The sequence below is a fragment of the Pogona vitticeps genome, chromosome 8 (assembly GCF_051106095.1).
Source record: "Pogona vitticeps strain Pit_001003342236 chromosome 8, PviZW2.1, whole genome shotgun sequence".
Classification (NCBI taxonomy): Eukaryota; Metazoa; Chordata; class Lepidosauria; order Squamata; family Agamidae; genus Pogona; species Pogona vitticeps.
Genome location: NC_135790.1, coordinates 10,952,168 through 10,980,140, shown reverse-complemented (window position 1 = coordinate 10,980,140; position 27,973 = coordinate 10,952,168). Strand labels below are relative to the sequence as shown.

Genomic DNA, 27,973 nt, shown 5'->3' with positions numbered 1-27,973 from the left:
TTCCCAGGCCCTGTTAAGTTTTCCTCTAGGCACGGAGCCTGTGGTAAAAATCCCTGCTGTTAGTAATTGGTGGCATTTTATGCTAATCTCCCCTTCCTCTCTTGTCAAAATGTTGAACTGTCACCACTTGATTCACAAGCTCTGAGTTGCCAAGTTTCCTTTTCTTTAATGACTTCCCCTTTATCAAAAGGCACCTGGTCACTCCTTAGCACATGACTAATTGTCCAAGGCCATCTGATGCTGAATTAATCCATAATTGCTTAATCTATCTGTGTCTACGCAGCCAGGCAGGAGAAGACAGGGAGAAAAACACTTTGCAGAGATCAATCACTTAAAATTCATCAAGCCGTCTATTGGGCAGCCCGGCCTCTGCCTGCTTCCCAGCTGAGAATGTGATGGAGCTGAGAGAGCGAGAGTCTCGGGAAACTGCTCTTTGTACTTGTGTCAATTTGGATTCACAGGGTGAGGACAGATGTCATATTAAAGCCAAGGTTGGAGCATCTTTCAGCTGCTTATGTCTGAACTCAGCTTCTCATCAACTCCACACGATAAACTTGGTAAAGGTTCCCCTTGACATTTTCAGTCCAGTCGTGTTCGACTTTAGAGGGTGGCGCTCATCTCGCTTTTCAAGCCGTAGAGCCAGTGCCTGTCCGAAGACAGTTTTCCGTTGTCACATGGCCAGTGTGACTAGGGAACGCCATTTTACCTTCCAACCAAGATGGTACCTATTTATCTACTCACATTTGCATGCTTTCGAATTGCTAGGTTGGCGAGGAGCTGTAACAAAGTGACGGGAGCTCACTCCATCGCATGGATTCGATCTTACGACTGCTGGTCTTCTGACCCTGAAGCACAGGCTTCTGTGGTTTAGCCCACAGCACCACCACGTCCCTCTTGAGACAAGCTCAAATGTGGGACATATGACTTTCAAAGAGGAGAACAGAAAGTGCTCAACTTTTAACATTTTTGTTGAGGGGAGGAAGGGGCACCTGGGGAGATTTGGAATTTGACATGATGTAGTACTCGATTCTTCTGTTGGTGCTGAATTAATGCTGGTCATCTTCAATAGCTGAACTTGTAAGTAAGTCAATGTTTCCAGAGATAAAAGGAACAGGTTAGTTTGGTCTTGGAGTTCAAAACGAAGCAGAGCAAAGGCTAATTGAGTTTTGTAAACAGAACAAGATGGTCATCACAAACACTCTTTTCCAGCAACACAAGAGGCGACTCTACACATGGACATCACCAGATGGGCAATACCAAAATCAGATTGATTATGTTCTCTGCAGCCAAAGATGGAGAAGCTCTATACAGGCAGCAAAAACAAGACCTGGAGCTGACTGTGGCTCTGATCCTCAGCTTCTTATAGCAAAAGTCAAGCTTAAACTGAAGAAAGTAGGAAAAACCACTGTGCTAGTCAGGTATAATCGAAAGCAAATCCCTTATGAATGCACAATGGAACTGAAGAACAGATTTAAGGAACTAGATTTGGTGGACAGAGTGCCTGAAGAACTATGGATGGAGGCCTGTAACATTGTACAGGAGGAAGCAACAAAAATATCCCAAAGAAAAGGAAATGCAAGAAAGCAAAGAGGCATTAGAAATAGCAGATTAGAGAAGGGGAAAAAATGCAAGGGAGATTGGGAAAGTTACAGAAAATGGAAGGCTGACTTCCAAAGAATAGCAAGGAGAGACAATGATTAAATGAACAGTGCAAAGAAATAGAAGAAAATAATAGAAAGGGAAAAACCAGAGATCTGTTCAAGAAAATCAGATATATCTATTTTGTGCAAAGATGGACATGATAAAAGACAAAAATGGTAGGGACCTCACAGAATCAGAAGATATCAAGAAGAGGTGGCAAGAATACACAGAGGAATTATATCAGAAAGATTTGGATATCCCGGACAACCCAGACAATGTAGTTGTTGACCTTGAGCCAGACATCCTGGAGAGCGAAGTCAAGTGGGCCTTAGAAAGCCTGGCTAACAACAAGGCCAGTGGAGGTGATGGCATTCCAGTTGAACTATTTAAAATCTTAAAAGATGACGCTGTTAAGATGCTACACTCAATATGCCAGCAAGTTTGGAAAACTCAGCAGTGGCCAGAGGATTGGAAAAGATCAGTTTACATCCCAATCCCTAAGAAGGGCAGTGCCAAAGAATGCTCCAACTACCGTACAATTGCACTCATTTTACATGTTGGCAAGGTTATGCTCAAAATTCTCCAAGGCAGGCTTCAGTAGTATATGGACCAAGAACTCCCAGAAGTGCAAGCTGGATTTCAAAGGGGCAGAGAAACTCGAGACCAATTCAATACTTTCTCTGATGAGAAGAGAAGACTCTCTGGAAAAGACCCTGATGTTGGGAAAGTGTGAAGGCAAGAGGAGAAGGGGACGACAGAGGACGAGATGGCTGGACAGTGTCATTGAAGCAACCAACATGAATTTGACCAAACTACGGGAGGCAGTGGAAGACAGGAGGGCCTCGCATGCTCTGGTCCATGGAGGTCACAAAGAGTCAGACACAACTTAACGGCTAAAGAACAACATATATCAGTAGTCATGTGCCATCAAGTTAAAACTGACTTATGGCAACCCTTTTCAGAGTTTTCCAGGTAGAGAATATTCAGAAGTCTTATGAAATAAAAATAAAGTTTAAAATTCTTTGCAAATCTATAATTTAGCATGCCTCAATTAAGCATTTGTGCATATGTTTTGAGCTGGAAATTCATGTACTGTACATTGCAAAATTAACTTTAAGTAAGAAGTAATGTTTTGTAATATGATGAAATCTTTATCAGTTATTCATAATATATTAAATGCATATATTACACACGTTTGTGTGTGTGTGTTATGTGCTGGAACCAACTTATGATGACTCTAATAAGGCTTTCAAGGTAAGTGATATATTTAAGGAGTAGCTTTTCCTATTCCACTCTCCCAATGAGTTTCCATGGGCAAGTGGGGATTTGAACTCTGCTCTCCAGAGTCCTAGTCCATCACTCTATCCACTACACTTCAATGGGAATTCCTATTACACACATATTCCTATATATTTACTTGTTTATATATATATATTTTGCAGTGATTTCTGCATATTTTTAGATTTCTTTAACATGCTGAAATATTGGATAGGCTTATTTGAAAGACAGTTGGTTTTCTAATTCACCTACAGCCATGCTACACATAGTCTGGTTTATAATTTTTTAGAAGTCATCTGATTCAGAAATAAAATGTGCTATTTATTATGTATTTTGAAGTGCTGAATTCAAATATGAAAATTAAAACAATTGACTGGTTGCTGTTTCCAAAATATTTGAGTTTTTACATTTTACATATATGTATATTGTGTGGATAGTACAATTTTATCATAAATTGTAAACCTAGGTCTTTTTATGTCTTTATGGTTGTTTTACATGATAATATTTCACTTGTCCTGTTTATGCAACATGTTAAAATTGGCAAAAGGATTATATAAATAAAATGTATGATGAAACAAAAGATAAAAAACTATTATGTACATAGTTCATTCCTGTTCAGAGTCTATTCGCCATTTCATGTGTCATCTCTTTATTTATTAAATCAAGCATCTCTTGTCACTGTCCAGCAATAATCAGCAAGCATTTGTGGGTGGCCTCCATTTGCTCTCATAGCATTTCTCCATTGTTGCAATGTCCTGGTGAAATTGCTCTCCATGCTCATTCCTCACTGCTCCACAGTGAAAAAAAAAATCTAGATGAGAGAGCCTCGTGGTGCAGTGGTTAAAACGCTGTACTGCAGCTAAAACTGTGCTCACAACCTGGGGTTCAGATCCCAGGTAGCCGGCTCAAGGTTGACTCAGCCTTCTATCCTTCCGAGTTCGGTAAAATGAGTACCCAGCTTGCTGGGGGGGGCAATGTGTAGCCTGTATAATTAAAATTGTAAACCACCCGGAGAGTGCTTGTAGCGCTATGGGGCGGTATATAAGTCCAATAAATAAATAAATAAATAAATAATATATATATATATATAAATGTATCTTTAGTGACATGTTGCAACCATGCTGTGTATCCCTTGCAGAGGTTTTCCACCAAACAACCTGTAATTGTCTGCCTTGTTGTTTTGAAGAAAAATTATTGCCATTAACTGGAAAGCTTTCCATGCTGCCTTTTCCTTGCCATGCAGTGCATGATCAAATGCATCATCTCAAAGAAGTTCACAAATCTCGAGACCAACAAAGACATCTTCCTTTAGCTAACTTCACTTAATCTTAGAAATTTTCCATGGAGGTATCTGAAAGCTACTTGTGTTTTATCCATGACCTTGACAAAGTTCTTCATCAGACTCAGCTTGATGTGTAACAAAATCTTCATTGATTCAAGAAGTGGTGGATGCTGAACACTTTTGCTCCCAGGCTCCAAAGACTGTTGAAGTGGCCAATCTATCTTGATGTAGTGGAAATATCCTGCACGACTATCACCTTCTCAGAGAGAAAAAAAAGCAGTATTTTGTGTATCCAGTCTGCAGACCAAGCAAGAGAACAGCAACCTTCACATTGCCACAAAGCTACCATTGATGTTGTTCATAGTTTATGCACTTCAAAAGTTGTTTCATGTTGTCATATGTTTCCTTCATATGGACTACATGACCAACTGGAATTGATGGCAAAACATTGTCATTATGCAGCAAAAGAGCTTTAAGACTCTTCTTTGATTAATCAACTCATCTGGATTGTGAACAATGTGGGCTGCTATTATACCATCAATATTGTTGCAGGCTAACATTGTTCTGCCTAAAAGGCAAGTACTGTCCAAACCCAGTCATAGATTTATTCATAGATCCAGTCAAAGATGTATTTTAGTCATTTCTGGTTTAAATTGAGATCCCTTCCCATTATAACTAAGTTATCCTCTGCCATTTTTTATCTACTGACCCAATAGCATATCTTGAAAACTAGTGCCAATCAACAATTTTAAGCATCATTTTCAGTGACCCAGAATTAGTAAAGCTTGACTACATTTATGTAGGAAGCATTCTGGCTGTAGACCAGTACAATAACTTTGCCACCAAGTCAGTTCTGATCAGACTCTGATCAGACTTTCTGCTTGTTCCTGAAAGCATGCAGGAATAATAGTTTAATGAGGGAATAAAATGGTGTGAAATAAAGGAGTAGCATCCTTTGCATTCAGATTATAATAGACACTGCAGTAGAAATCTGCGCTTTAAAACGTAGGTTAATAGCTTCTGGCATTCCAGATATTGTTGGATGGGAACTCCCACTGACCTAGCTGTTATGTCTACAGGCCAACGAGAGTTGCAGGCAACATCTGGAGGGCCACGAATTCTGTATGTGACAGGAGAAAAGGGAACAGATAGTACTGCACAAGATGAAATAATCAATAGTCTGACCAATTACAAAGCTCGCAAGATAGTTCTTAATTCCTAACCTTAAATCAAGAGCAAGTATCACCGTAATAGTTCAGATGTCAAGCAAGAACATGAATTTCAACACAGGTTAAGTGTATTTTGTCCCATGACAAGGAAAAGGTGGCCATTTTTGTGTTAACTGACTTATTTTTAGTAGCTCACAAGAACAGAACTTTTTGAAAATTCAGCCAATTACCATGTCTTGCAAACAGCTTGTTCTGTATACAGAAAGTTGCATTAACACCTAACATATAATACATATCAACCTCAGCCTCTCTATTACTGCATACAATGAGCTATAAATACTGTTAAATATTCCAAACCAAGGAGCCAATTTAGTATCACTTAAAGAGCTGAATATGTATTGTTGCTGCTGCTGCTACTTTTAAAACCTTTTGAATATTTTAGTGGAGTGAAATAGTCTGGAAAAAGAACTGAATACCAAACAGGAGCCATAAATCATTGCGAAGTGTGAAATGCAACCAAACACCACTGTCTCTTATTGAATGTTTTGCCATGTGGGCTCTGTATTGTACTCATGTGTCTGAAGAAGTGGGCAAGGTTCCACGGAAGTTTACATTAAAATATAGCAGTCTTTAAAGTACCACAAAGTCTTGTGGGTTTTTAAAGTTTTATTTTGTTTTCTCTCTCATGTTGAAGTACAATTCATGGCTCAGTGGCATCTAAAGCCTGAATCTCCCATGCTTAATCAAACACACTAACGACTATATACAGTCACACTTATTGCTGGCACATTGAAATCAATGAAACAAGGTGTCTCTGAAGAAGGCAGTAATCATTTCGATGGGCCTACTCTAAATATGATGTTTTTCTCCCTTTCTGCCCCCTTTCCCATTCTTCTACCGGTTCACCAGATTTCTTGAGAAATGGGGAATGGAGGTGTCAGGAGCTGCTAGAGGAGGATTGTATGTGTACTTTGATGTCAAGTTGGATCAGACTTATAGCAACCCTAGCAGGACTTTCAAAGTATGTGAGATATTTAAGGAGTGGCTGTACCAGTTTCATCCCCCGAATGAGTTTCCATGGACAAGCTGTGAATCATGTTCTCCACTGTCTTAGTCTATCACACTATCCACTACACCACACTGAAGGACAGAACTGTCGTAGTAGTAAATTTAGGAAAGACATAAAAATGCTTCTGCTTGAAACAAATTTTGATTTTATATAATTCACTGCCAGAAGTACGGATTAATGACACTTGTCATGTTATTTTTAACTCAGGCAGTGACCCTCTTTAAGTAATACTTTTGAGATAGTGCTGACCACTTTGTTGGAATCATGTATGTGTGTTATGCATATTTGTGTGTGTGGTCTCTACCACTGCAGAATTCAACTCTTCACATGTCAAAATAAAGTCCAGTTGTGTGCACATGCATTATTCCAAGGGAATAGACTCCAGGCTAAACTGTATGAAGATAACGCAATGAAAATATTTTTGCTGTATTGTCTAAGGTTGCAAGGGAGCAGCATCGCATTCCCTGAGGCTTTGGGGCAGAAATATAATGGGTGTTTGTGTAGTTTCTGATATCACATTGGTACTACTTTGTGATGTCACAGAGGGAGGACAGACAATCCCTGTGAGAGATGCAAGCAAAATGTACATGCTAACAACACTGAGCATGCAAACACATATCAGGATCCATCTGCAGTGATCCATAGTTTTTCAAAGCGGGTTCCTCTTGGTTTCAATAGGTGATATCACTACAGTCATCCAGATGATGACAAGTTTGAGTCAGTTGTGGAGCAACTGCTCGCACCTTTGATCTGACAAAATAGTAATTGATAATTTTCATCTCTTCTCCCCACCATCCCGAAATGGCATAGCAATTATTTTTTCCAGCCCTGACTTTAGAAAGCCTTTTAAAAATAATTGTTTGGAGACAACAGGCATTTAGTTGAGGGGAACTGACATACACCATGAGCACCCCTTTATAACACCTCAGGCAATTTCACAGGGTAGAAAGTGGAAAAAGCAAGCCAGTGGATTGAAGGAAAATTAAACCACCCCTGCTAGGTGAACTGAAAAAGACTATTCCACACTAAAAAGAGATTTTTCCCCAAACTAGCTGTGTGCCATTTAATTGCTAGTTTTAAACTCACAAATCCAATGCAAACTGAAGAGTAAAAAACCAAAGTAGATGACCTCTGAGTCAGTAACTCTTAGCACTACCAGAGACTGAGATGGGTGGCCATACGTGGAAAACATCAAATGTTTTCTTTCTACAGCACTACTCACCAAGAGATTGGTCTCTTTTCCTGGAGACCTGGAAAGGCATACCAATTCCCAGATACCTCAGCTGGTATCCTGAGACCTGGCAACTTTACAATCTATGCAAAAACTCTTCAAATATTCTAAGATGACCATAAATGACAATCTCATTTGCCTTCTTTCTGGCTTGGTGGACCCATGATCACACTAGCAACAAAACATCTTCATCTGGTTGGGTTGTTTCTCCTTTCTAACAGACAAAAACAGGTTGCTGGTGGAAGGTCAGAACAGTCACCACTGGGTCAGCCAGACCAATGCAAGGTTCCTTGTTCCTTCCCTGTTTCTATCTAATGTAGAGGAGGGCACGGATCAGGAAAATGGTGATTCATTTTGATTCATGATTTGCTAAAGTTGACAAATCACGAATTACTAATTTATGATTTTTCCCCGATGAATCGATTCATCCATTCATATTTTACTTTAAAACCCTAAACAACTCCTCCCACCAGGCACCTAAAGACCCCAAAATCACAAAGAAGCTTCCCACAACTCTGCTCTACAATTCATCCAGGTTTGATGAAGATTCAGTTTAGGAAATCTGAGTTATACACCCACAAATTGGGTCCCCCCCCAGGAAAGTACCCTTTAGCAACTAGCTTGGGGAAACCCAATCTTCAGCAAACTGAGAAAATCACAGAGTAGAGCCATCAGAAGCTTCCCTGCCTCTAGGTGCATTGGGGGCCATTTTATAGCCAAATGAATCAACATATCAAAAATCACAAAAAATTCATTGATTTGTATTCATTGGGGCACTGATTTGTATGAATATGAATCAACGAATTAGTGATTTTTTGAAAGAATTTGGCAATTCAATTTTTAATTCATGCCCATCTTTAATATGAAGATTCTTTCTGTCTGTCTGTCTGTCTGTCTGTCTGTCTGTCTGTCTGTCTGTCTGTCTGTCTTTCTTTCTTTCTTTCTTTCTTTCTTTCTTTCTTTCTTTCTTTCTTTCTTTCTTTCTTTCTTTCTTTCACCAAGGCAGAACTTCTTAAATGGATTTTTTCACTAAGGCCTTCCAGATCAATCCATAAATTTTCCCCCACCAGGTAGTCCAGATGCCTGTTTGAGAATGGAGCTAGAGTTTCTGCCTGTTAAGTTTCATATTTTTATGTCAGTATTCCTGTATTACTTCAAGCTGTGTAATATGGCTGAGAATAAGCTTATAAAAACAAGTCTTTGAGGAACAGACATTGACCCAAAATCTGACTAGCTGGACAACAGGTGTGAAACTATAATGTGGTCATTGCACACTGACTCACAAAACTTTTTTTAAAGCAGACCATTGAGCTGACATGTCTTAGAAGTATGTTGAGGGAAACACATGTTCTCCTGAAAATGGTGGAAGATTCTGACGTCAACATTTTTCAGTTGTTTCTAATATTTTAAAATGGTTTGTGCTGCAGAGTGTTATTTGCATGATTTATCAAGTTTTATTTTTAAATTTAGTTTTTGTTTTGAAAATGTGTCCTGAAAACATGTAGAAAAGTATTATCACAACATCCTGGTCGAACACTATCTCTGTGTTGTAGAGCTAGAAGGCAGAAAACGTATGTCACTACATTCTGTATTGTGGTATTTATGAGGAACCCAGGGGAAAAAAATTCTGCAAATTTGCTAGTTGGCTTGTCTCATTTGGATGACATATTTAAAGTTAGATACCTTATGGCCAATGAAGTGAAGTGTATAATGTTTAGAACTGCCAGATTTTCAGAGACTGTGCAACAGTTGAAAAAAGGATGTAGTGAAACTAAAATAGTAAACTGTAAGATTTGCCTGTGTGCATACACACATAAAAAGCATCTGGTGTAGAGAATCTTCCAAAATTCTTCCCTTTCAAAATTTAAAAATTAACTGTACTATGGTTTACTGTATATCTAGATTTTTTAAAAAAACTAGATACTTTACCATTGCAGAATTGCACATATACATCAGGGATTAACATCCTGCCTCAGACAGCTGCACAATAATCATACATTTCTGTTTTGTTTGTAGTCTTAATGTACATACATAAGATAATTTATCATTAATATAAAACTGGTTCTGACCTATGTTGAGCCAGACTAGATTTTTTGAGGTTTATAAGCAGGCTAAACCGCAGAAGCCTCTGTGCTGCAGGGTCAGAAGACCAGCAGTCATAAGATCGAATCCTCGCGACGGAGTGAGCGCACGTCGCTTTGTCCCAGCTCCTCGCCAACCTAGCAGTTCGAAAACATGCAAATGCGAGTAGATAAATAGGTACCATCTCAGTGGGAAGGTGAAATGGCATTCCCTAGTCACACTGGCCTTGAGACAACGGAAACTGTCTTCAGATAGGCGCTGGCTCTACGGTTTGAAAACAGCATGAGCACTGCCCCCTAGAGTCGGACACAACTGGACAAAAAATGTCAAGGGGAACCTTTACCTTTACCTTTCCATCAACTTCATTTCCTGGCTGAATAGCAGATCTCTGGCTCGGTGCCCCACCCCTTCCAGTGGGTACCCACTTGATGGCAGCATCCCATTGTCCCTTCTCTGAGAGGTTGTGCACTGGAGGGGGCAGGTGCCTAACCACAGATCAACTTTCAGCTGGGAAATGAACTGTGCCAAATTGCTGAACCAGTGCTAGGTGTCTGTCACGTTCCCACGTGGGCCCTGCTTGTTTCACCCAACCAAGAGCTACATGTCTTTCAGCTGCCACCAGTTGATTACCTCAACATGGTTTATTATTAATCACAGAGGTCCAGGCAATGTGCCATTTTAAAAGAACGAAATAGAAATTGTTTTATTGTTACAGATGTTGACAGAACAAGCAATGTTATTAAGTCTTAAACATTCTCCTTTACCCCCTCTCAACCACCACTCTCCCACCCAATCTCCAAAACCACACTAAACCCCTCAGTCTTCCTAAAACTCCTCAACTCTCTCTCCCCCTCCTCCTGCTGAGTCTCTTATATCTCGTGACTCCGCCCCTCCAGCACTCCCATTGGTCTATGCAGATATGACATTAATATTCATGACCTGGGCAGACGCCACAATGCCCATCTCTATTCAATCTCTATTCACAGGTACCATCCAAAGGGAAAAAAAACATGCAGATAAGATCAAGTGAAAATTATACTGTACTGAATATTTTCCATTTCTGAAAATAGGTTTTAGAATTTTACTTAGTTAATCTGAAAATCAGGTGGAGCGATAGAATGTACCATGGAATAAAGGGGAAAAAATTAGGACAGGCTCTCAGTCCTTAATCCTTCATACTTAGTGTGCTCACCAACCTCTCTTGGAGTGTTAGTAATCTGATAAATGTGTTCTTTTGATTTTTTGAAAATATGAAGTTATTAAACTCCTTATGCCCTTCTATTTTTTCTTTATGTTTTGCATATTTGGTTGGAGTGGGTTTTGTTCAAGCAATAAACTTGAGACAGACTACTCAGTTGTAGTTTAACTGAGTTTACATTGCTCCCACATTTTGCTCTCTAACGCCGTCTTTGTCAGAAAGTTATTCAGTGAACCAGGTTTCGGTCTAATCCGTTATGAGCAATTAATTCAATAATTATCTAACAGAACCTTAAAGAAATCAAATATTGAATTAATTAGGCTTATGCCAACCAGTTTAGAAGAATGTAATTCCTCAGCATAACAATGATTGGCAGTTGGGCGATCAATTCTCACTGTCCTCACTTTGGAATCATAGTTTTAAAATCAGTTTATCCAGAGAGAAAAATGAAAGTATGATGCAATAAAAAAGGGATCTTCTTATAACAGAGAAATCATGTACAATTTTGCAGGGACAGGTAACAACAGGGAACTGCAGTAGGATGGCTATCTTCAATCTTTTTTTTTGGCCACTTCCATAAACATAATATGAAAGAAATATAAGGTATATAAATTGCATAAGGCACATTATAAGTGCTGCAATAGGGAAACAAAGAGTTTAAAAAACTATAGACATGTTTATGAAGACAAGATTCTTCTTCTGCTTTCTTCTTTGAGGCAGGCATTAGGTCCTTAACATATTGCAAGTATTAAAGGCCTTGCTTGGTGGACAGAGTGCCTGAAGAACGATGGGTGGAGGCTCATAACATTGTACAGGAGGCAGCAACAAAAACCATCCCAAAGAAAAGGAAATGCAAGAAAGCAAAGTGGCTGTCCAACGAGGCCTTAGAAATAGCAGAGAACGGAAGGGAAACAAAATGCAAGGGAGATAGGGAAAGTTACAGAAAATGGAAGGCTGACTTCAAATGAATAGCAAGAAGAGACAAGAGGGCCTTCTTAAATGAACAGTGCAAAGAAATAGAGGAAAATAATCGAAAATGAAAAACCAGAGATCAAGAAAATTGGAGATATTAAAGGAACATTTTGTGCAAAGATGGACAAAAATGTTAGGGACCTCAGAAGCAGAAGACATGAAGCAGAATTATATCAGTAAGATCTGGATGTTCCGGACAACCCAGAGAGTGTGGTTGCTGACCTTGAGGTCAAGTGGGCCTTAAAAAAGCATGGCTAACAACAAGGCCAGTGGAGGTGATGGCATTCCAGTGGAACAATTTGAAATCTTAAAAGATGACACTGTTAAGATGCTACACTCAATATGCCATCAAGTTTGGAAAACTCAGCAGTGGCCAGAGGATTGGAAAAGATCAGACTACATCCCAATCCCAAAGAATGGCAGTGCCAAAGAATGCTCCAACTACCATACAATTGCACTCATTTCACACGCTAGCAAGGTTATGCTCAAAATCCTACAAGGTAGGCTTCAGCAGTATGTGGATTGAGAACTCCCAGAAGTACAAGCTGGATTTCGAAAGGGCAGAGGAATTTAGAGACCAAATTGCTAACATGTGCTGGATTATGAAGAAAGCCAGAGAGTTCCAGAAAAACATCTACTTCGCTTGATTGACTATGCAAAAGCCTTTGACTGTGTGGACCACAGCAAACTATGGCAAATTCTTAAAGAAATGGGAGTGCCTGACCACCTTATCCATCTCCTGAGAGGTGAAAGAGGAGAGCACAAAAATGGTCTGAAGCTCAACCTAAAAAAAACCAAAACCTTAAGATCATGGCCACTGGTCCCATCACCTCCTGGCAAATAGAAGGGGAAGATATGGAGGCAGTGGCAGATTTTACTTTCTTGAGCTCCATGATAACTGCAGATGGAGACAGCAGCCACGAAATTAAAAGACACCTGCTTCTTGGGAGGAAAGCGATGTCAATGCTAGACAGCATCTTAGAAAGCAGAGACATCACCTTGTTGACAAAGGTCCTCATAGTCAAAGCTATGTTTTTTCCAGTTGTGATGTATGGAAGTGAGAGCTGGACCATTAAGAAGGCTGACCGCTGAAGAATTTATGCTTTTGAATTGTGGTGCTGGAGGAAACTCTTGAGAGTCCCCTGGACTGCAAGGAGAACAAACCTATCCATTCTAAAGGAAATCAACCCTGAGTGCTCACTGGAAGGACAAATCCTGAAGCTGAGTCTCCAATACTTTGGCCATCTCATGAGAAGAGAAGACTCCCTGGAAAAAACCCTGATTTTAGGAAAGTATGAAGGCAAGAGGAGAAGGGGACGACAGAGGGCGAGATGGTTGGACAGTGTCATTGAAGTGACCAACACGAATTTGACCAAACTCCAGGAGGCAGTGGAAGATAGGAGGGCCTGGCGTGCTCTGGTCCATGGGGTCATGAAGAGTTGAACACGACTTAACAACTAAACTACTAAAGCATATCAGCATCTAAAATTGTGGTGGATTATAAAATACAAAATTTAGATTTTTTAAAAAATTGGTGGGGTTTTTTGTTTGTGTATGTGTATACTTTTTGTTTTGTTTGTTTGGTATACCAAGATTCAGAAGACAATCATGCCATCCTTTGTTAAAAGATAAATAAGTGGTGTGAATATTATTATTCTTCTCTCCTCTAAGAGCAAGACCTTGTTCAGACAGATACACTGCAAGCAGAAGTCATGTATGAATAGAAGAGTCACAGTCCTTCATATTTGCCCTTTAGAAACACAAACCTCCAGCTGATGTTAACCATGATGAAGGGGGCCAACCAAGATACATTTTCTAATGAGCAGCACTGCGATTTAAGAAGGTAAGTGGGTAGCTGTATAGGAAGCCGAGGCTAGAGAAGAATGTCATCACTTCTGTACTCAATGGATATGAGCTAAACTGAATAACAGGTGAACTTTCTTTAGCCAATGCAACACCAACATACCTAATTTTGGCCTTGCTATGCACCAACACCTGCTGCTTCAAGTTTTACCCTGTGTGCAACTCCCTGACTCAATTTGTGAAGGAATACTTAGCATGCCTTTGGTTCCCTTAACTGACACCTGTTCTTAATATTGCTGTTTTTCATGTGAAAGATAGGGGTGGAAAAATTATTGTGCTGGGTTTGACATTATTGATGTAAGTGGTAGTGTTGTACCTTCCAAGATTTGTTGTGAGGAAGAAATGCAGCAAACCTCAAAAACTCAAACATTTCTGAGGCTCATAAGATGGCCCTAAAGAGTTGGAACAAGGCATATATTTTAAAAGCTGAACAGCTAAAATGAAAATAATTGAAAACAAAGTACAGGCAAACGCTTTAGTCTGTGAGGGAACGTTGCATAACTGAGATAAAATGGACAGACAAATGTGTAATAGCTGTGCTCTGGAAAGAAGAGCATGCGCCCGTGTTCTCCTGTGTCTGTTTCACCACATGCCTCTTGGTCTCAGCATCTCACACTGCCTTTTCCAGACATTCCCAACACTTGGAACTGCAGCCTCTCTCTCCACAAAGACCATACTTTATGTGAGATTCAGCATGCCTGCCTTCTGTTGTAAAGATGGGCATGCACTGGGAAAAGGGCAGTTTGTGATGGTCCGTGATTAGTCACTATTAGATATGGGGGTATTCATATTCATATACAGTGGTACCTCGACTTACAAACTTAATCCATATTGGAACAGCATTCCTACATTGAAAAGCTCGTAAGTCAAGGCAAAATTTCCCATAGGAATGCATTGAAAACCATTTAATCCATTCCGGCCATTTTTCATTCTTACGTTGAGGCGCTGTTCGCAAGTAGATTATGGGAACTAATGCAAAGCCAGTTAATTTGTCTTCTACCACTAGGGGGAGAATTTTGTTAATTTTTTTCTTCTTTTGACTTAAGATGAACTTAAGTCAAAAAAAGGGCAGGAAAGTTTTTTTTAGTTTGTAAGTCGAGGCTCCGTTTGCAAACAGAGCCATTCGTAACTCAAAATGTTTGTAAGTAGAGACATTCGTAAGTCGAGGTACTGTACCACTGTACAAATATCTCCATGCAACTGGAGTTAACAAGGGGTCAGCCCCTGGGGCCAGACCATCCACTCACACATCCACCACCACTGCTGGCCCTGCTCATCCTTCCAGTTGCTCCCAAGTGCTTTTCTCTTCCCAGTTGTCTAGCCACTCCTGGCAGAGGGAGGGAGGACAAGCCTCTCTGCAGGCTGCCGAGTGGCTAGCTGAGCGGTGCTCCGGAGCAATCAGAAGGAAGAGAGGGGCTGCTGCCGCCACCAGTGGATGTGTGAGTGGATGGTCCGGCCCCAGGGGCTGGACCCTCGTCAACTCCAGCTGCACAGGGATATTCGTATTCAAATACGAATACCCCCATCTCTAATCACTATGAACCACAAACTTCTGCAAACTTTCTAACAAAACAAACTGTTCCGTAGTTTATGTGATTCAGGTCTTCTGGGAGTGGTAGAATATCCCCTGCATGAGTCAGAGATGCCAAACTTGCAGCAAGTTTTCAGCTGTCTCTTCTCCTCACCCCCTCCAAGATTGGCAAAGATTGGCTTTGGGTCGTCCAAGTTATAGCACATCAAACCTGCTCCCAACGGAGAAGTGCTCTTTAGCCATCTTCTGAATCCAATCCTTGCCAAACTTGGAGAGGGTGGGGAGGAGAGTAGACTTGCTGCAATTTTGGTGCCTCTAAGTCACGCGGGGGCTGTTCTACCAGTCCTAGAAGTCTCAAATCCCATGGACCCCAAAGTGCACAAATTGCCAACACTGAAAATCATCATTTTGTTTCATTCTGGTAGACGCGTTTCCCAAAAGCACTCTGAAATTGACCACAAATAGCCCAATCTGTTAGTTTCTTCTTCTTCTTCATGGTTCTTTTTGTGCCCATCTCTAATACAGTGGTGCCTCGCTTAACGATTGCCCCATTAAATGATGAAACTGCTTGACGATGAAGTTTTTGCGATTACTTTTGCAATCGGAAAATGCTGTTCCTATGGGAAAAATTCGCTTAACGATGATTGGCTCCCTGCTTCAGGAACCAATTTTTCGCTAAATGATGATTCTGAAACAGCTGATCAGTGGTTCTAAAATGGCTGCCCGCTGTGCAAAATGACTCCCCGCTGTGTTTTCAGGACAGATTCCCCACTTTACAGGCACCGAAAATGGCCGCCCCTATGGAGGATCTTCTCTGGACGGTGAGTTTTCAGCCCATTGGAATGCATTGAAGCGGTTTCAATGCATTTCAATGGGCTTTTTCGTTTCGCTTGACGAAGATTTCCCTTAACAGCGATTTCAACAGAACGAATTATCCTCACCAAGCGAGGCACCACTGTAATCAAGTATACCTGTTTCATATTGTTCAGGAAGCCATTCCCTGTGCGGGGACCCGGGCAGACTTCATTACTAATTAACTGCTTCCTGAGGTGCCTGAGCCCAATGATCATCTGGCTCAGAAATGCTATGTTTTGGTATCTTTGAGAAAGGGCTGAAGCACCAGCAGCAGCTGAGAAACAGTGCCCTACTGCTGCCTGCCTAGTGAAGTCTGCAGACCAATTTCACAGAAGGAACCACCATGTATGTGCAGTGACGGGAGAGTGGCGGTGGTGTCATTTCCATGTATTCAGTCTGAAGTTGGTCTGCCCAGCCCTCATAACATCTCAGCATGTACTTCTATACTTATCTAGAAACTTTCTGCCTGCTGTTTTCATTTTTTTAGTTTCTCTTTCTCTTCTTTTTCGTTCTTCAATATTATATGTTTATCCACCCATGCCTGCGTATTTGGGCTTCCCCCCCCAACATGGTCTGTCCAGAGTGCTTCAGGTCAGCCCTGAAACAAAACTGAGATTGTACGATTCGGTCCCGTTCTCTCTTCTATTTGTTATTCAGGCTTCAACCGAGACAGTGCACACTCCCAGCACGTGCTATATAAATGATGCTAAAACTGTAACATAGTGGCCAAAATACAATGCAATAATTAATGTGCTTAATTTGCATTGTGTGCAAAGCTTGAATAATATGCTTAATTTGCATTGGATGTTAATTTGCATGAGATGCTAAATTAGCATAATATGCAAATACAATGCAGAATAGGTCAGTTGGATTTGGGGAACTGAAAATATGGCAACCCTAGATATTAGCCCTGGGTGGAAGTCTATTTTCAGCTGATGAAGACTGCAGTCCTACGATATATCCACTGATCTGCGAATATGCTACTATTCTGAATAAACATGCCAAGGATGTACACTGATGGTGGCTAGTTGAAAAGACCCCCAATCACCCTTGACAAACACAGAATAAAAAAGAAAAGCGGAACCTTGAAAATAGTTGCATTTCCCCAGTCCCTGTGGCTTAATGTGCAATGTCACTAGCTGAACAGCTACTAATTTGATTCATAGGAGAAGCTTGACCCTGTTCTACCCGCAGTAACTGCTTCTTTATACAGAGGAGAACCATTTTATGTTTCTTTCAATTGTTAGGAACTTGACATTTTTTTAAGGAAAAAAAATTCAAAGTCTCCAAAGACATGGCGAGAAGTCAGATTTACACTTGTTTTCTCCCTCTCTTTTCCTTTCTATCTTCTCTGAAGGCAAAGTATTATGGGTTCCCTACATGAGAAGCCATGACCGAATATCAGCATACTTTTCACCAAAGGAATGTAATAAGCAATCAGTGTCACAGATTCTTAACTAGCAAACCAGAAAGTATTCACTATGCCTTGACAAACTGAGAGTGCTTATATTGATATTGGGCATCTTTTGAAGTCCTGTTTCAGATGCGTCCGGCCCCAGGGCAAACTGCTAGTTATCCAATTCATTGGTTTTTATTCTGTATTTAACCTGTGGGATCTTTCTGCCAGGATTTCAGACAAGGATGTTTTGCAGGTTGAAGATTCTGGAGCTGCAACCTGGAATTGGTATGGCCTTTGTTCATAGATGCCAGTCCTGCATCTGAAGAGCTGCCAAAGAAGAACCCAAAGTGTCCACCATTTGGACGGTCATCCAGGCCAAGTCTGACTTAAGATAATCAAATTGACCAGTGATCTTGAAATTGCTCAGCCACTGTTATCAGCTGGAGGGCAGGCTCGACAGACTTATGTCAGCTCATCATCGTCTTTCCCACTTTAGTGAGATGCACTGTAATTTTGCTGAAATTAGAAATATCATTTCAAATTTTGCATCTTTATTTTTAGCATACGTAATTTTCTGTATGGCATTTGTCTTCTGGGTGTCCTCTGTTCTGATGGTGTCTCAACGGCCATCATATTTGGGGACCTTTTGCACACAGAATGAATGCATTACATCCCTAAGCTACATCCTTTTCTCATTTCCACTGCAGGCAGATTCATGTTTAAAGAGAAATAGGATGTTTTGGTTGTAAACCAACCTACTGAATGAAAGAAGGCAAATGATAATTTTAATTTTCCTTTAACTTTACTCAGCTTTTCTCCATTTTCTAGAGAAAAAAGAGTGGACAGCAGGGATGACCAACTATCTTTGTTTTATCAGCTGGAGGGTGACAGGAACATTTCCTGTCTTTGGGAGAAGGACAATTCACAGAGCAAAATGTCTCAGGCCTATTTGGAACCAAGTTATTCAGGAATCAGATTCTGGTGCTTTCCCAGCACTGAAAAACAGAAATAAAAGGGGAACAAGAATGCTGCTTAGGGTGATAAGCTTAAAAAGAGGACTGCTTCTGTACCTTTACTTGTTGGGTGGAAGAGATCCTTTCAGCATGCTAGCTTGCGTTAAAGGAAATAGTTGATTGTTTTCTAGGCAGCTATTCAAGGTAGAGGAATCACCTCCTCTTTTTCATCTGTTCACTGAATCCTCTCCTCTTGTTCATCTGCTCCTTTGGTTTAGATATGCTGAAAAGGAAGGAAAGGAGAACTTCTGCTGATTTGGGAATGTGTGAGCACCAGTTCAAAAGTTATTAAGTGAGGGGATTTGTGGAGACTTGTGGCATCTTTATTGTTTTATTTGTCAGAAGCTGTCATGGACTTCGTCCACTTCCTCAGATGCATGCCTCAAGCTGCAGGCCACAGAGCCCTGTGCCAAATGAGACTTATTAGACCTCTAGCAAGCTGGTACACTGTAGCGGTTCAGATGTTGTAAGAGAACCAAGAAGACCTGAGTTCACATCTCTAATTGGTGCACTAGATGACCATAGGCTGATCACACTCCCAGCCTGGCCTGCCTCACCATTGTGAGGATAAAGTAGGGGGGAATAAACCCATCTATGCCATTCTGGATGGAACGTAGAATAAAAATGTAACAAATAAAAAGTATACGTGTGTGTGTGTGTGTGTGTGTGTATGATATTATCAGAATTATCCAAGGTATATTACCAGATTAAGATATATTATATACAGTGGTGCCCCGCTTAATCACGATAATCCGTTCCAGGAAAATTGCTGTTAACCAATATCGTCAAGCAAAAAAAACCCCCATTGGAATGCATTGAAAACCGGTCAATGCGTTCCAATGGGGGAAATACCTCATCGTCCAGCAAAGATTGCTCATAGAGAACTGCCGATCAGCTGTTCAAAACTGCTGTAATGCGAAGCTTCCCTCCGGAAAGCAGCCATTTTGAGAAGGGAGGGAAGCCATTTTGGGGAGGGAAGCCATTTTGTTGAACTGGAAAAATCATCGTATAGCGAACAAATGGTTCGCGAAGCAGGCTCCTAATCAACGCGAAGTGAAAAACCCCCATTAGAACCATTGTTTTGCGATTGCAATAGCGATCTCAAAAATGTCATCGTTAAGCGATTTTCACATCATGCGGGGTAAGCATCTAGTGGGGCACCACTGTATATAGGATTTCTATATCTGCACTTTCCAACATCCATGGGGGGAAGGCTTGAAACCAATCCCCTGCCAATACCACAGTGCTACTGTCATAAGAAGAGTGTTTTAAGACTCTTTGTTGTTTTTATTACCATAGACTAATATGTCCAGCCACTTCCCCCATATATACCAAGCAGTTTCCTATCAGACCCTTGCTGGCCACTGCTGTAGATTGGGGCTGGCATATCTCAGGAATTCACCTTGTCTCTGAGTCATTCACATTCATTTTTTTAAACCAGAGAGCCATGCATAGAGGTGATGTTATGCATATCATTCCAGCTTCTTTTTCTGCTTTGAGTGAGAGCTTGTTTTGCTTCAAATGCTGGAAACATTTTACAAAATTCTAGTACTATTTCTTAAACTCCATTGTGTGACTGTCCTATGGAAAGTCAGCTTGTGCTAGGAAATTACTCACTGTGACCTCTTATAGCTGGTTTTCAATTGTGTAACTATCCCATGGAAAGACAACTTGCATTAGGACATTGTTCACTGTGATCTAGTATAGCCATGCAAGCCATGTTGGAAATGTGTGGGAACTTCCTCTTCGGGGGAAGATGGGAAGCATGCAAACACATATGCCCTCTTCAGGGGGTGAACCCATAAATAATGATGTTGCAACAAATAAAAGCATCATTAATATTATTTCATAATATTACACATATTGATGCTGTTCTGGGGTCATTTTGCAAAAAAAAAAAAAAAATTAAGAAATTCAACATTTTTACAACAAAATTGGCATTTTATTTTCAGGTTCTTGACTATAGATAATAATATCCAAACTCCAGAAGGAGGAGGAAAAGGGGGGGGGGAGTACTCAGGATAGGCAGTTGTTGAGTGAGTGGACAAATGAAGCTTACAATGGAGAAAACAGATTCTTCTGCATGGGGCAAATGGCAGAAAAATGTGCTCCAGCAGTAATGCTTCATCCAGCAATGATATGAGCCTAGCCCTAAAATCTTTCATTCCACTGACCGCAAGGGATGCCAGTTGTATGCATGCCCCCGATGAATATAAGCAGTCTTGAAGCTTGTTCATAGAACAAGTTAAGGCATGTAATCCAAAATATGAGTGAGAGAGTTCATATTTGTTTTATTTAAAATATTTCTTTCTCCTTTAAAAGGATCCATGGCAGTTTACAGCAGTTAAAAGGTAGTGTTTTAAGTTAGTATCACTGAGTACACAATACTAAAAGGATCAATAAATATAGCATCAAAAAACATAAGCAACACCAAAACACATGCAATGCAATAAGGTCCACCAATCCCTTTTAAAAACCTCCCTTGGTAGCCGGTCACTCAGGGAAAGCCTGCCTTCTTTGCTTGTGAAAGGGCAGCCAAGATGGGGCCAGACTGGCCTCCTATGGGAGGGAGTTCCAGAGTTTGGGAGCAGCAACAGAGAAGGCCCTCTCCCGTGTCCCCATCAGATACACCTGTGAAGGAGGCAGGACCAAAAGGATGCTCTCCCTTGATGATCTTAACACTTGAGTAGACTTATAAAGGCAGCTGCAGTCTTTGAGACAGCTTGGGCCCAAGCTGCTTAGGGCTTTACAGGTTAGAATCATCACTTTGAATTTTGCCCAGAAATGGATCGGTAGCCAGGAGAGCTGCTGTAACAAACGGGGGATTGTGTGATCCCTGTGACCAGCCCCAGCTAGCAATCTGGCTACTGCACTTGGGACCTGCTTGAAGTTTCTTCACACTTTCCAGAAGCAGCCCCACATAGAGTGTGCTACAGTAATCTATCCCATTGAATGTAGAGGGACTGGCATCCGAAGAAAAACACATATGATTGCAGGGAGTACATTAAAACTTCAACCTTAATCCTTTTCCTAAGGAGTAAGCCCAATAGAACATAGTTGAAGATGCTTCTTTCCATAGGATGGAACCATGGCAGTTAAAATGTTGACATGCTCCTACAGGTATGTACTGTAGACAGACTCCAGATTAATCTGAAATCTGAGTGTGGTGTGGATCATCCATCCACTTGCTCCTTTTTGAACTGTGGGATAGCTCAGTGGTTTGGATATCTGGCTACCGAACTGGAGCCTGGGAGTTCAATTCCACACGGAGCCTCCTTGACAGGCACTTGATCCAATGATTGGGGATGGTGGCCAGTCCAATTGGACCTCCACCCTCCCTGAACCGGGCTTCCACTTACCGCTTACAGTGCAGTGCACGCGGGCATCGATCTGTCGAAGGGAGGGGATGACAAGCCTCCCAGCTCAGCTGCTGATGGGACCGGGGAGGGTCCAATTGGATTGGCCGCTTGTGGTGGCAAGCTTCGTATTCATTTTCCCCAGGAGACAAATATGAAGCTCCCACCATAAGATCCATAGGATTCCTTCCAGTTCTGCAGTTGTAAGAATATCATTATTTACACAGTGACTATAACAAAGGATCCGGTATCTCTCCTTTGCCCTTTTTGTGAAGCCAGAGCCAGTCATCATTAGCTGTGCTTCTTCTCCATAGTTCCCGAGGAGCTGAGTGCTGCTCTAAATGCAGTGTGAGTTATTTGACGCCAAAGTATTCCGTTTCACTGTGCCCAGGCATCCAGTGTAATCCATCGAAAGGGCACTGTCCTTCAGGCCTTTCAGCTAGGCTGACAGCTGCCCACTGATTAATTGACAGGTTAAAAAGATTGATTCCACATGTCAGAGCTGTAACCCTGCCAGAACAATGCAGCTGTCAATTGGGCTGTAAAACAGGCTCTTGTATTAACCGCCCTGACAACAGCGGCGCAGGAACACATGCACCTGCCTTTATGGAGCCTAAACACACAGCCACACAACAATTAATCATCCTCAGAGCTTCGGCTGTGGGAGAATTCAGTAAAGATTCCTGCAAGGCCTGAAGGATACCATTCTGGGTTGGCATGTCCAGTTCTGCACCTAAAACGAGAGAGAGAGAGGGGGGGGGCATAAGGAAGCAGCCAGGATTGACAAAAATGCTAAAGCTTACTCACACCCCCCCTCTTTCATTTGGATATAACTTGCTATTCTGAGCCATATGTCCATCCACTATGGATGGGATTTTTGCATTTCTTGAACTACAAATCCCATAATTCTCCATTCTGGCTTAGATACTATACAGACACCTAAATGTGGTTCACCTGGGAGAAAGGCCTAAACTTTGAGGCTTAGCTAGGCCTAGCTCTGCCCAAGTGTCCTGCTCAGAAAGAAAGCTCCCAGCTAGCACGATGGCAGAAACCAGAGGTCTAGATAGAGGTAGACTTTGCTGAACCTCAAACTCTTTCATGAGAGGACTTTCTCCCAGATGAGCCACATGTAGGCGTCTGAGATGACTGTCTGTCAGGTCGAACTCCCTAAAATGAAGAATTATAAGATATCCAGTCCAAGAAATCTAAAAACCCAATCTTTACTATTTCCAATACTATGTATTTACAGGCCATCTATTCAGGCATGATTACTGCTCTCATGTTTCTCATTCAGCAACTTCAGCAGGTACAGACACTGCAGCCAGTTTATTAACTGGGGCTAGCTACATAACAGGGATCACATAGCAACCCTGTTATAGCATAATTCATGTTGCAGAGTTTTGAATTTCTGATAAAATTATATTTTGTACACAATAGGAGTAGAGTGGTTCCCCGCTAGACGCTTACCCCGCATGACATCAAAATCGCTTGATGATGACATTTTGCGATCCGCTTTACATTGATTAGGAGCCTGTTTTTTCCGGCTCCGCAAAATGGCTTCCCTGCCTTCTCAAAATGGCTGCTTTCCGGTTCTGCAAAATGGCTTCCCTCCACAAAATGGCTTCGCTCCCTTCTCAAAATGGCTGCTTTCCGGTTCTGCAAAATGGCTTCCCTCCCTTCTCAAATGGCTGCTTTCCTGACGGAAGCTTCGCATTACAGTGATTTTTAATAACTGACTGGCGGTTCTCTATGGGCAATCTTCGCTGGACAATGAGGTATGACCAGTTTTCAATGCATTTCAATGGTTTTTTTTTACTTTCGTTTGACGATGATTTCGCACTACAGCGATTTTGCTGGAACGCATTATCATTGTCAAGCGGGGCACCACTGTATAAAGACCCACAGAGGACAATAGATACAAGTTTCCCAGATAGTCCATCCCTTTCTCATTAACTGGCACTTAAGGTCTCAATAATTCACTCTGAGATATTTGTAGGAGAAAGAGTAAAAAAAAAAAGAAATCTTTACTTAGCAGTTGAAATTGCATAATTGTGTATACTGCTTTCATTGATGCACACATAATGTATTTTTCCATCTATAAGACGCTACTTTTTCCGAAAATCATTACCCTAAAAATTAGGGACAGTTTCATACTGTCAGGAGACTTCGCTTCTTCCAATCAGATGCCTTATGGAACTGATGTCAGCAAACCAATTGGAACACACCTCCTTGGAGGTGAAGCCTGTAAGCTCAAGATTCAACAGAGACAAAATGTCCAGTGTTCTGAGCTCAGAGGTTAAATCCTCAAAGCTACGTTTTCTTAATTTGGGGGTTAGAAAATTGGGGGGGGTGTCTTATAAATGGGGGCGGGTTATAAATGGAAAAATACGGTACTTAGCAACCAACTGAACAAATCAACAGTGAACAAACAACTTCTTCCAACCAACAAAAGAGAGGGGAAAAGAAAAATCATCAGAGAGGCAGGGGTCTCTTTGAATTCAAATGCTGGGAAGTACGATTGGTTAGTACTGGACAGATATACAATCACCTCATCCCAGAAAAGTCTCCACAGAAACTAGAGGTAGCATGTGAGGTTTCAAACAAATCTCCAACAATTGAAAGTGCTGTTTTCATCTATATGGCCCTAAAGAGCTTGAGACCAAGCTGTCTCAAAGACTGGATTTCCCTTTATGAGCCTGTCCAGGTTTTATGATAAGCAGGGGAGGCCTTTCTCTTTGGTCCCACCATCATCAGAGGTACATTTGGTAAGGACACAGGAGAAGGTCTTCTCTGTTACTGCTCCAATATTTCCCATGCCTCCCATGGGAAGCCAGGATAGCACTATCTTTATTGTCCTTCGATAAGCAGGCAAAGACCTTTCTCTTCAGGCACGTTTTCTGTTAGTGACTGAGAGGGATTTTTTTAAACAATAAGAACAGCAAAACCCACCACCAGAGAATCCGCTGGAAGGGCCCTATCAGACCATTGAGTACAACCCCCTGCTCACTGCAGGAATCCAAATTAAAGCTGATCTGACAGATGGCTCTCCAATCTTCTCTTGAACACCTCCAGTGTTGGAGAACTCACCATTTCCAGAGGTCATTGGTTCCATTGTTGTACTGCTCCAACAGTTAAGAATTTTTTTTCCTGATATTCAGCCTAAAACTGGTTTTCACTGTTACGTGTCCTGCATTCTGGGATGATCAAGAACAGATCCTGCCCCTCTTCTGTATGACTGTCCTTTAGGTATTTGAAAAGTCTCCCCTCAGTCTTCTTTTCTCAAGGCTAAACATGCACAGTTCTTTCAGTCTATCCTCATAGGGATTTGATTCTAGTCCCCTGATCATCCCTGTTGCCCTCCTCTGAACTTGCGTCGGTTTGTTGGCATCCTTCTTAAAGTGTGGAGTTCAAAACTAGGCACAGTACTCCAGAAGAAGCCTCAACCAGTGCTGAATAGAAGGGGACTCTATTGCAGACCAAAATGATTGGCTTTGTGCTTACCAATTCCAGCCCATAATTTGACATCAGGAATAAGGCATCTTTGAACCTTTTTGAAGGGACACTTGAACCCAGCAGAATTATCCTTTGAAAAGGATACGTTTTGGGCCCGTGGTTCCATTTGTATGCAAGATGCATGGGGAACATATGCAAATAGAGGGTGGGGAAATCACAACCATCCAGGGAATGTCTGAGTGTATAATTGCACTTTTAAAAGTTTGTTTGTTTGTTTGTTTCTTAAACTTATATGCCACCCATTTAGACATAGTCTACTCTGTGCACAAAACACAGAGTAAAAACAATTAATATATAATGACAATTTGCAAAATCTACACAATAGACGATAGTTAGAAATAGAGGAAGAGAAGAGGTAAGTTAAGTAATGCCTGGAGGGAAGGCCTGTCTATATAACCAGGTCTTGAGTTGGTTTTAAAAAATGCCCAGCGAGGGAGCCAAACGGATCTCGGGTGGGAGTTTGTTCCAGAGACTGCCAAGAAGGCCTGATGTCTTGTTTTTCTTTCCAAGCCTCCCTCGGCATTAGGCTCCTCAGTTGCCCCTCCTGGCTAGATCAGGTGATACGAGTAGATCTAGGTGGGAGGAGGCGTTCGGCCAAGTATCAAGGTCCTAAATCATTTAGGGTTTTGTATGTGATCATTAGAACTTTGAAATCAACGCGGAACTGAACGGGCAGCCAGAGTGGGAGTAATATGTTGATGTTTCCTAACCCCACTAAGAAGTCTGGCTGCTGCATTCTGCACCATTTGGAGTTTCCACATCAATCTCAAAGGTATCCCCACGTAGAGCGCATTACAGTGGTCTAATCTCGAGATTACGAGCGCATGGACCAAGGTGGTGTGTGCCCCCACATCAAGAAAGGGACACAGCCGGGCAATCCGCCAGGGATGGAAATAGTCGGTGTGGACCACTGACGCCACCTGAGTTTCCATGGTGAGCGCCGGGTCCAGATGTATCCCCAAGCTGCGAACCTCACTCTTCACAGTGAGAGTCACCCCCCCAAAGCGAGGGAGTTTCCCAAACTGCTGACGGTGGGTCCACCAACCCTCGGGACCTCCGTTGTGTAGGGGTTCAGCCTCAGCCTGTTTTCCTGCATCCATTGCAGTACAGACGCCAGACAGCACTGAAGGGACAGAACAGCATCCACTGTAGTTGGAAAAAATGAGATGTAGAGCGGAGTCTCATCAGCATATTGATGGCATGATGCTCCACACCCCCTGATAACCTCACCCAGCGGCCTCATATAGATATTAAACAGCATTGGGGAGATAATTGAGCCCTGCGGAACTCCACAATTGAGGCTCCACTGGGCCAAATCCCTCTCCCCAAGCTGAACTCTCTGAGAGCGGTCCTCCAAGAAGGATCGGAGCCAGGCCAACACCAGGCCACCAATTCCCAGCTCAGAGAGCTTCCTCAGGAGGATACCATGGTCAACGGTATCAAAGGCAGCTAAGATGTCGAGGGGGACCAACACAGACATTGTTCTAGGACAGTTTCTTCTTTTCAAATTACACATGGGAGAAGGTTTTTAAGGGTAGGTGCCATCACCGAAGAAGCTCCCCTTCACAGTGCTAGATGATGGGGTTCTGTTAGTTGTAGAACATCCAGTAAGACTCTTGTGTAGGTATCTGTGATTGACACGGACTGGAAATCTGTCCACAGCAGTGGTTTGCAAGCTGAGGCCCTCCAAATGTTTTTGGACTTCAGTGCCCAGAGTCCCAGAGCATTAGCTGGGCTTTCTGGGAGCTGAAGTCCAAAACACCTGGTGGGCCAAAGATTGAGATCCTCTCTTCTGCAGAGAAAATGGAGTCCCATCATGAGTAAAAGAGACTTTGGTTCCCGTCACAAAATGTTTTTTAGCAGAGGGCAAAATTCACTACTGTGAAAATTTCCAGCATATACTGTACCTTCCTGATTTATTTATTTATTTATTTATTTATTTATTTATTTATTTATTTATTTATTTATTTATTTATTTATTTATTTATTTATTTATTTATTTATTTTGCAAAGCATAATCACTGACCTCAATTGAGCATTGTCCTTACAGAATGTTATACATCCTGGAACTGAGAAAATTAATACAAGAAATGAAGATAACTTTTATGTATTTATTTATTTTATTTTATTTTATTTATATGCCACCCACACTACCTGAAGGTCTCTGGGCGGCTTACAACATTTAAAATACAATAAAAATTCAGAACAAATAAAATGCAATTAAAATATATATAAAAATTGCCATCGAACCCACAGCTACTATTATTTCAATTAAAAGCCTTCTGGAACAGGAAGGTTTTGACCTGGCACCGAAATGTCATCATTGTCGGTGCCAGACAAATCTCAGTCGGGAGGGCATTCCATAGTCTGGGGGCAGCTGCCGAAAAGGCCCTTTGTCTACAAGTCATCCCTCTTACCTCCTTGAGGGACGGCTCTTTCAAAAGGGCCCCCTGGCTAGATCTTAACTGCCGGATAGGTTCATATGGAAGGAGGCGGTCCTTCAGGTATCCAGGGCCCAAGC

General features: G+C 41.6%; 1 long non-coding RNA gene across 1 annotated transcript in view; it reads right to left on the bottom strand.

Annotated features, from left to right (window-relative positions):
* The window catches only part of LOC144584183 (uncharacterized), a 218,017-nt gene extending 190,548 nt beyond the window's left edge, over positions 1–27,469 (bottom strand). The window contains exon 1 of the long non-coding RNA XR_013538279.1: positions 27,360–27,469. This is a non-coding gene — a long non-coding RNA (uncharacterized LOC144584183). The remainder of the gene's footprint in view (positions 1–27,359) is intronic.
* Positions 27,470–27,973: the final 504 nt, after the last annotated feature.